Below are 10,950 nucleotides of genomic sequence, written 5' to 3'. Positions count from 1 at the left end.
CAAAAAAAGATACTTAGAAAATGAACAGAGATGTCTTAGTGGCTTACAGAATTGTTAGTGCTTTTTAGAAGAAGCAGTTTCTAAGTGCCTGTTAGAGATGCTCTTTCATCTTTCCTCCTCTATCTTACTGCTTGAGAGAGAAGTATGGCATTTGTAGCCATAGCAGCCACCTTAGAAGGAGTGAGAGAACCACAGCTAGGGCAAAATAATGAGTTAATAGAACTCAGGGTGACCTATGTCCTCTTGTGCTTTTGTAAAAGAAAAAGGCAATGCACCACTCTATTCTTACCCATTATCTGATGCTTCCTTTTCTACAATTTCAGGTACTGGTGACCAGCTGAGGTTGGAAAATATTAGTAAAATGTTACCAAAATAATCAGTTCATAAGTTTTAAGCTGGATGCTGTTTTGAGTGCTTTGAAGCCCACTGTCTGAGAGAGAAAGACAGACAGGTGTCTGGGCAGACTAAGTGACTTTTGTCAGTGTGTTGTTAAAATTGTCCTACTTTGTCAATCTCTCACCATGCAAAATTTGTAAAGTCAATTTAATTATATATTTAAAAAAACCAACCATCACAGTCCTGATTCAACACTACTTATGATTTTAGAGAACCACCTTTGTCTTGTAATCGTTCAGCTGCAGACAACATCAAGCTATGGTAAAATTTCTCATCTTCTCAAGCAGATAATCTGGTCTGCTCCTCCATCCACTCTTAAATGTAATGCTGGCAAAAGAATTTGATAAAATCTACTCCCTTGCTTGAATTTATATGTAATTATAGTGCAGTGTAAGGCAGAATTCAGGGTTTTGTCCCTGCAGTCCTCTAATCATGGAATTAGACATGTATGAAAGCACGTGTGGACAGCAAAATGGATCCCGGTAGAGCTATGCTCTCTCAGCCACAGCAGGTTAAAGTAGAAGTCATTTTAAAAAATACAAGTGTTTTTCCCATTGTGGATACTATCTCAGTTTAAAAATGTAAAACTAATTTTTCAAATTATTTTGGAGATTGAAGTCACCTGGGGCCTGAGAGGCAGAAAAGGTAGAGAGCCGTCTGTTTTCTTATGTAAAATCTATGTGTAATCAGGACTAGAGTATTTTCTGGCTAACTTTATTATTTTATTTTAAATTTTTTATGCAGTATATCTTAACCGCTTTGTTTCTTCTTGCTCACATACTCATTTTCCACCAACTTTATGTTATTTATCTTGCTGCGACCTAGGACTGCATAGAATGGGAGGCCCAACTGAGTGGTTGTCTAGATCCTAGACCCATATACCTTATGGAAATGTTTGTGGAGAATTTATTGTCTTGATTTTTTAATTGCTATGGGAAGACCCAGGCAGTTGTGGGTGGACTGTTTTCTAGTTTGAGGCCAGAGAGTGTATAGCAATCAAGAAGGCTAGCTGAGTACTAAGTAACCAGCCAGGCTTCTAGAATATGTTTATTCTCTTTTTGCTTTTGAATGTGGGTGTCATGTGATTAGGTGTTTGAAGTTGCTGCCTTGATTTGTCACTAATTTCCCCTAACGTAATCTAAAATCACATGTCAAATAAACCCTTCCATTACCTGTATTTGCTTTTGATCAGCTGCTTTTGTCACAGTAACAGAAATGATACTAAGACCAAATGTCAACCAACAGGTATGCTGTAGTCATAATATCCTAGAGCTTCTTTAAGAACACTCAAGGTAGATACTAGAGAGGCTATGATTTATAGCTTTGGACTTGAAAGGGAAAAAAGCTATGTCCACACTGTGCTTTGTAACTCCAGATGTCTATCATCAGCCTGAAATACTGCAATGCCACCTCTCTCCTTTTGTTTTGTTAAACCCTTGAAGATTCTACCTCGTATGAAGACTCAGGGTCATGTTCATTACTCTAGATGTACATAGGCTGGAATTTCACATCACAGTCTTTTTATTTACTCATATTCTGCCTTAAGGGTCTTACATTAATTGTCTATGTGTGGAATATCAGACCTTATATCTTATAGCCCTTCTTATACTTAAAGGAGAACCTTTGAATATTCATTACACACAATAAATGTTTTTGGCCGACTAAATTTTACCTGAGTGGACTAAAGAAAATATTCAATTCAGTGATACTCGTTAAAGCACAGGAATAAAGATTTTACTTAACATTATGATTCCAGGAATAAGGACTATTGTAATAAATTTCTGACATGCAAGAGAGAGCCCATTTCTCACTTCGAAATAAGCTCTCAAGCATGTGCCCAGAGATAATATAATCTAAATAATCCCTCACAGGCATGCATGGAGGCTTGTCTCATAAGTGATTCCAGATTCTGTCAAGTTGACAATTAATATTAAGTATCAAAAGTCCAGCCTTTGTCAACTTGATATCCAAACACATCCCTTTTAATCTAAAGTATTCCGTTCTTTTTTATTTATCTCACAGTTTGAGTTTCAAATTAGATTTGGAGCTGGAATTTTAAAGTGTTTGAAATTGTTAAAGACTATCAGGAATTTTAGTTTGAGTGGATATATTTTTCTATTATAATAGGCTCACAATATTTCCACTCAAAGTTCAAAAGTCTTCATAGTCTTTAACTACTCAAACACTATTTAAAATTCCAAGTCCAAATCTCATTTTAGATGCAATGCAATCTCCTAACTGTGAATTCCTATGAAATAAAATTCAACTCTACACTTCCAACACAAAATGGCACAGAGTAAACATGTCTACTCCAAACTAGAGGAGTAGAAGTATAACAAAGAATTATCAGATCAACCCAACAGGGCAAATAACAAATCTTGAAGCTTTTTATCTGGCCTATGATGGAATATTTGGGGCTTTTTTTATTTTTTGAAGTTAGTAAGGTTTTTGGTTCATACTTACAAATAAACTGTCATCTTCACTTTCTTCGTACACTTTTAACTTTGGTTGCACATTCTTTTTGGCCAACCTTTATTCTTTAAACTTCCTTTCCTTCTGTTTCATGCTAAATGAGAGCATGCTTCAATAACCATGTCATATTCCTCTGTGAACCAAGTTAGTTTACTGCTTCTTCATCCAGATTTACTCAGGTTCTCAGGACATGGGTAGAATGCAGCCAATTTTTTTTTTCCAGAATATAAAATATATGGTCTCTAAACTGGCTCTGAAGGGTCTTTTGAAAATCTCAAAAGCTAGGTGTCCACTGTATGTTTCTCTCAGCATTCTTATCTTTCAACCTTCCACAAGAATGGTCCATTTATCGATTCTTGCAGTATTTGAGAGCTTTTCAAGCCCAAAGTTACATAGCCTTCCATATTCCTCTCACAGAGACCTAAAAGCCACTTGGTCAAGTTTGCCACAATCTGCCAATTTTATGCATCAAATATCTGTCTTTACTGTGATAAAATATCCTGACAAAACAATTTCAGTGAGAAAGAATAATGATTTATTTTGACTCACAAATACAGAGTGCACTTCTTTATGGCAGGGACATTGTTGCGATAGCTGATCACACTGTCTGCAATCTGGAAGGAGAGTGGATTGAATTTCTTACTCAGTGAAGTCCTTGCTTTTTGATGCAGTTCAAGACCCAAGATCAGGTAATAGTGACACTGTTCATTATGGTGGTTAGTCATACATCAACAGGCTCATAGTGATTCTTCACATGTATGTCCAGATGCTAACCTAGTCTTAAACAATGCCAGTGTATTTGGAGGTTTCTCCTAACTCAGTATATATTCTGTCAACTTAACATTCAGTTAATCATTGCAGATAGGTTTGTAGATGCAGTTTTTTTTCCCTTGCATTAGGAAGCCTACTTCAGTGGACCCAGGATTGGGGGTGGGGGGCATCTGGCCACTCACCACTCACAACAGTTTACTTCTTTAAACTCTTAAGTATCCAATTCTATATCTCTTCATAATGCTTAAGCTGTCCAACTTTTCTTTCTCTCTAACTCTTATGAGGAAAATTTCTTAATTAATATTTACTATTCTTTGATGACTCTACCTTATGTCAAATTGCCGAAACTAAAGCATTTAGACCAGGATTCTCTATGTCATTCCATACATCTCTTTTTGGTGCTGACATGCTGATCTTAACTGCACCAAGGTGGGATTTCTTATAGAAAACTTAATCTCCCAGGGATTCTAAATGACAGAGTGCCAAATACTATGATTGGCTCATTCTAGGGTAGTTACATGGGGATTTGAAATATGTACCGAATAAGTATGCATCCTGCATTATGTGGCTCTATCATCTTGCTAGACTTTAAATCATAACATCTCATGAACTAACCTTGAGATCCTAAAAATTCCTACTGAGTCCCAGGGTTGTATAGTGAAGAGGCACTACAGTGCCAGTGGAAGACTCACAAGGCCAAAGTTCATCTCTGCAAGAGTGCTTCTCTTCTGGAGCCATCAGAAAGGGGCAAAAGGCTCTCACAGAGTCCTCAGGGTACATGAGGCTGAACATTCTTTAGAGGAACATATTTGCATTAATTTACCCAGCTGCCCTTTCTGTTTTTACATCTTTGGAATTTCTATTTTATTGTTAATTATTTATTTGTTTTATTATTATGTACAGTTCTACATCATTTTTCTTGGACCACTCTTCAAACCCTGCTGACATTTTATTCTTCAAATTTTAATGGGCATGCTCAGTGTGTACAGTGAGCAGAAACAGAGGCAATGCAGTAACTATGGAAAGTGTCCACAAAATGGCCATGGTCACTCTATCAGCTACCCTGTCATCTGGAGTGCATTTACCACTTTCTCAAGATTTTGTTTTTTAGTCTACTTTTTCAATATATTTTATTTTTCAAGAAACTTTCACAGGAAAATGTGACAAAAACAGTAGAGATTGTCCCTATATCTCTGCTTCCTTTACCGTTAACACTTGCAAGAGAGAGGGTCTTTGTTACAGTGGATGAAGCCACCTGGACTACCTCTGTCATCCAGAGCCAATGATCTATGTGACAACTCACTTCTGTGCATGTACCTTCTACAACTAGACAAATGACCAGTGGTATTGTTATGGTTTGTGTATGCTCTGTCCAAGGAGTGGCACTATTAGAAGGTTTGACCCTGTTGGAGTAGGTGTGGCCCTGTTGGAGCAGTTGGGTCATTGTGGGTATGGACTTTTAATGCCTTAATTCTAGCTGCCTGAAATTCAGTCTTCCAAAGGCAGCCTTCAGATGAAGATGTAGAACTCTTAGCTCCTCCTGTACCACGTCTGGCCAGATGCTGCTATGCTCCCACCTTGATGATAATGGACTAAACCTCTGAACCTGTAATCCAGCCCCAATTAAATGTTGTCCTTTATAAGACTTGCCTTGGTCATGGTGTCTCTTCACAGAAGTAAAAGCCTAACTAAGACAGAAGTTAGTACCAGGGACTGAGGTAATGTTGTGATAGACCTAACCATGCTTTTGTTTGGAAGAATGTGGATTTGGGGGATTTGAATTTGGAAAACAGTGGAATGCTTTAAGTAGGACTTAATGGACTATCCTAGTAGGAATATGGAAGACTTTGTTACTGAGAGTGATTTGAATTGTATTGACCTGGCCCAACAGTTTTCAGTGGAGAATATCAATATGTGGCATAGAGACTGTTTTGTGTTTATAAATAGCCCTTCAGTACTAGAATGAAAGCCAAATGGCTTGCTTTGATTTACATTGCTGATTTCATCCCTAGTCCCTCACACACAGGAAATAGTCAGTAAACCATTTGGGAAGGAAAGAACAAATTAATAGTGAGTGAGATGGCCAAGATGAGCATGAGTGGGACCAGGATGCACCATAGACTGGGATACAGAAGGAACACCACCACTACTGTGCCTTTGAATGGCTTGAGTCTTGAAACACTGTCTAATAGTGACAAGAGAATAAAGAAGTGGACTGGATAGAAAAGCTGGACTTTGGACTCTGATAAAGAAGCTACAGTACCCTGGAAGTTATATACAGTTGAACAGGGAAATGAAGTTATTGACACAGCTGAAAAAGAAGGCCCAGTTATTATGTACAGATAAACAAGGAAGGAAGATTATTATGCAGCTGATCAAGGAGGCAAGTTTAGTTAATCTCAGTAGGCAATCCCTATAGGGAGAAGTCTCAGGCTATATGCCTTCCACAGGAGGAAAGTATGCTTGATAGTTTCATTCACTGTCAATATTTCAACGTGGACAACAGAAAAACTTTATCATCCCACTGAGCCTCATCTGAAAAAAAAGGATTAATACTACCATGGATCTGAGGCATTGGGGTCCTTGATGTGACTATGCCCATATCAAATAATATACATTCACTCACTCCCTACACAGCAACTCCCCTTCTCATTTCTCAGTTCCTCAATGAGCGCCAAATAATATGTATGAACCCAGTATATATATATATATATATATATATATATATATATATATATATATACTTGTTGTCTGTATGCATGTATATATATATACCATGTCCATGATGTCTGGTACCTGCAGAGGCCAGAAGAGAGTATTAGCTCCCCTAGAACTGGAGTCACTGATGATTATAAGCCACAATATAAGTGCTGGAAACCAAACTTTGGTCATCTGGAAGTGCAATCACTGCTCTTAACTTTTGAGCCATCTGTTCATCCCTGGATGAACCACTTAAATATTATGATATACTTCCTTTATAGACAATGCCCTTGGGTGGCTATTGCTCTATTATCTTAAACAATTCTGGAACCCAGTTCTAGCACCTTCTTTACAACTAGAAAAATGCATATGCTTTTTGATTACAATGAAGCTTTGTCTTAAGAGCTCAGTATAATTTACAGTATAAACTGGAAAATATCATAAGATGAATATACATTTCAATCATCTAATCTATAAAACACTGTGGTCAGCAACAACACATAGTGGTACTCACTGTTTCTTTTCAGTGTTGCTTAGGCTGTCCACTACTGCCCAACATCTGAAGAGACAGAAGCTGCAAATGACTAGTCCAGTTAAATATTAAGATCAAAATCTGAATAGCATCCTCTTCTAAATATGTGTTTCTTTTGTAATGTAGAAAGTGGAAAAGTTTGTAAGTTCATTCACCCTAAGGCATTCTATAATTTTTCTTCTTTTTTTATTAGATATTTTCTTTATTTACATTTCGAATGTTTTCCTCTTTCCTAGTTTCCCCTCCAAAAATCCCCTATCCCCTCCCCCTGCTCCCCATAAGTACTGAGAAGCACCAAAAGAAAAGTGTGCATCTTTCCCAGTTTTAGTAAGGGTGGAAAGAAGCCATTAAACTGGGCTACTCCATGGAAAGAAAGAAAGGTTTATTTGCAGAAATTCAAAAAGGCCATGGCTATCTCTTGTGGGGCAGAGAGGATAGAAAGCTGGAGGTGAAGCTTTGTCAGCCTTATAGACAGATTGTACAGGAAGGGAGGCTTTAAACCAGAACAGCCTGAAAGATAGCATGAGGACTTTGCCATGTATTGTAAGTATGTGTTAATAGGCAGCTAGATGCTCCATTGCCAGAGGTAGTCAGCTGTAGGGGAAAATAAGGGAGGTAGTGGCTCTTCCTGATAAACAGAAACCCACTCCAACAAGATTCTGAGGAATGCTAATTTTGGACTTTTGGTTGCCAGCCACCAATTCTTCTTTTTACACATCAGAATCCAGCCTGTGTTGAGCCAGACTGTCATTTTCAACATTGTCAATGACACTGCCATTCTTGGATGCCAACTCAAGGCAGACATGAAGTTCACAATAACATTGTTATTTAAGTCAGGAATAATAACCTGTACACCAATTCAAGTCCTTAATCCAATCAGGACAGACAAATTAATAGTGCATAGCAGTCAGGGGGAATTTATTCAATGTGGCCACATTGGAAAGAGGGACAAAGAGATGCAATAAACCTTTGAGACTGTCTTTCTTTCCTGAAATGAGATGAATATTTAAATAAAGTACCAAAAATATGCACATCCAAGCAGTTTGAGTCAAGGTATGGTCCAACCCACCACTGACCTATCATTAACTGGGATTCAATTTTATCCTCTACTATGGCCTGACTAGGTAGGACTGTGTGACCTTTTTTTCCAAGAGACTATTCTCCTTCTGGCTAGCATCCTTTCCTTCCCCCAGTATGAGGATCCTAGAAGGAACTCTCCTTTCTTTGAAGACCTTTGTTTTAATAGTCTGAAAGGCAGGTTGAAAGACACAATTGCCTCTTTAGAATACCTTTGTTTCTTCCAGGCTAGTTACAAAATCACTTCCTTATTAAGCACCATCCCTAATGTGTTAAGCTCATCATTGATGCCTTTTTCTGGGTTTGCGAAATGAGTAGTTGGTTATGAAGCCCATACCAGTAGTGATCTCGTCAGAAGATGTTTATTTTAAGCATGTAAATATTTTTCTACTACCCTCATTTTTATGATGACTTTATGTCTGTTGATATCATCATCTTCCACTTAATATGCATGCAAAATTTTGTTTGCTGAGCTTGGCAAAGCATCAATGATATGTTTCAGACTCATCATATCCAAGCCTCATTACCATAATAAAAACCTGATATTCAAATTTAAAGGCTTTATTTTTTAAAATTTTACACACAATATATTCTGGTCATATTTTTCTCTTTCCCCAATCCAGATTCTCCATACCTATGCAACTTCATGTTCTCTGTCACTCTCTTGATAAAAAATATAAAACAACTAACAAAGGCCAAAAAACCATAAAACAAATAAGACAAAAATTACCAAATCAGAGTCTTTAGACTCCTTGACTCTCCTAAGACCTGCAGGCATGCAGATATAGCCTGGAGTTCCAGGTGGGTAGCAGGAAAACTATCACTTATCTCAAGTAAAAAATCAGGGATGTAAGAAATTAAATGATGTTATTCTAGATATAATTTTTAGAGGTCTGTGTCTAATCCAGAATAACATATTTACAGTGTGGTATATCTTAATTAATGCAGTTTAAGCTTGTTGACAACATACATTTAGTACATTTAAGAATAGAAGACATGAATATGTGACATGTTACATATTTGGAAGATATTTATATAGCCAGGTTAGAGCATTAAGTTCTTTGCCAAATTAAAAGGGGGTGGAAGATATTTACATAATGGATCAGACCTTCAAGATTTTGTATTTGGCAATCTATTGGACAAGAGTTCCTGGGATGAATATAAAGGAAATTTAAAGCTTAGAAAGAAGAAAGGTTAAGACTAAAGATAGTGATACACATGAGCATAAATTACAGTAAACTGAAAAATATATTGCAGAATTTGAATCTCCAACCAGTGTGTCAAGAAGCACATTGCCTCAACATTGGAGAGTGTTGGAGAGGTGGAAGATATGCCACAGACACAGCTCCGATCATGTTGATGGGAGACACATATACAAAAGGTTGAACATTTTGTTCTGTTAAGATCAAAAGAAATCCCCCTCCATTGGATGCCAGTATGCCCTACAATATTTCCAGTGCAACTGCAGAATGGGATCTGGATTACGTTGGTCTGACATCTGACGATCAAGATGATGTGCCCGACAGGGGAACTGAATGCATTGCCAAGACTGTGTCATGCTTGAAGGAATCCAAGAATCTTCATAGAATGCCTCACACCTGACTTCTGGGGAAATTGGAGAGCAATTGAAAAGGTCATTCTGTCAGGATTAGATGTGTGCACACATACTGTAAATACAGTTCCAGAATTACAGAGGTATTTGGCTGTGATTTTATTAGACATTCTCTGCTGTTCTATGTCACAGACTTACAAGAAGTTACAGTGAATATCACCAAGCACACTACTCTGGGATTGCAAACATTGCAGAGTGAAGCTTTATTAAAATGGAGAAATACTTTTTAGGAAATAACTTAGGCAAGACACCCAAATGTGTGTCCTGGGTTCCCTCAGCCCTTAGGCTGCCAGCATGAAGAAAGAGACACCCAAGTGCCCATCTTCCAGTCCACCCCAGCAGGTGCCCCTATGGTGAGTAAATGTGTGATGGAGAAATGGAAAGGAGAGAGTACACAGTGAAGAGATGGGAGGGAAAGTGAGATTAGGGCAACTAGAGGTTAGTACATTGAGAAGAGAGGTAGAACTGAAGAGAAGACAGTGATGAGAAACAGGCAGATATAAGGAGCCTGTACACCCACCTGGAGTGATAGAAAGGTGTGACCCAGGCTGCTACCAAGGGCCATGTCTGGGACCTTGCTGCTACTGCATCCACGTTCTGTATCCGTAACCTGTGTTGCCACCAAAAGCCATCCAAATGTCAGTGGTCTGGGATGCATTCTGATATCTTGTGAATGTCCAGGGGCCATACTGATGCTGAGAGCTAAGCTGATCTGAGTGGCCTATGCTACCACATGAGTCCTGAGCAGTAGCTGATGGTCATGTCCATGGTCCTGATGCAACTAGGGTCTGGGTTGATGTCCAAGACCCTGTGTTACCACCATAGCCCATGGGGATGTGTCTGGGCTGAGCTGCAACCTGAGGCTATGTTGATGTCTGAGCACTGTTCTAAGTTGGCACTGCCCCTCACTATATTTGGCAGGCAGGTGAACTAGTCTCAGGGGTAGGAGCATGGGAGAGATGGCCCCATCCCTTACCAGCTGCAGCATTCTGGAGAGCCTGTCTCCCACCTTACCTGAGCAACAGAGTAGAGGTGGCCCTGGTGGCATGGGTGCGGGAGAGCCTGACCTAAGGATAAGAATAGAAGAGCTAGCCCTGCTTCTTCCCTGGGCAAAGTGAGAGGTGGCCTTGATGACACAAACACAGAAGAGTAGGTGGACTGAGCAACTCAGCTTCAGCCCAGGCCCAGATCCAGGGCTCTGAAGTGACCCACCCCATCTATGATCTCATGAACTGTTTGATGGGGTAGTTACACAGCTGTAGGATCTTCATGACACAGGACAACAACAGGATATCCAAGAGGAGTCCAGATAAGGATGCAAAAGCTAGAGACCTCAAACCAGACCAATGACACATTACAATGAACATTTGCAAGTAAAGCTGTTTAGGCA

At 38.8% G+C, this 10,950-nt stretch overlaps 1 pseudogene; it reads left to right on the top strand.

The window, feature by feature from the left end:
• Nucleotides 1-828: 828 nt before the first annotated feature.
• On the top strand, nt 829-9,713 carry LOC110297947 (annotated as a pseudogene).
• The last annotated feature ends 1,237 nt before the right edge of the window (nt 9,714-10,950 follow it).

This window comes from Mus caroli, chromosome 7 (assembly GCF_900094665.2).
Source record: "Mus caroli chromosome 7, CAROLI_EIJ_v1.1, whole genome shotgun sequence".
In the NCBI taxonomy this organism is placed as follows: domain Eukaryota; kingdom Metazoa; phylum Chordata; class Mammalia; order Rodentia; family Muridae; genus Mus; species Mus caroli.
This window is presented reverse-complemented; position numbering and strand designations above follow the sequence as displayed.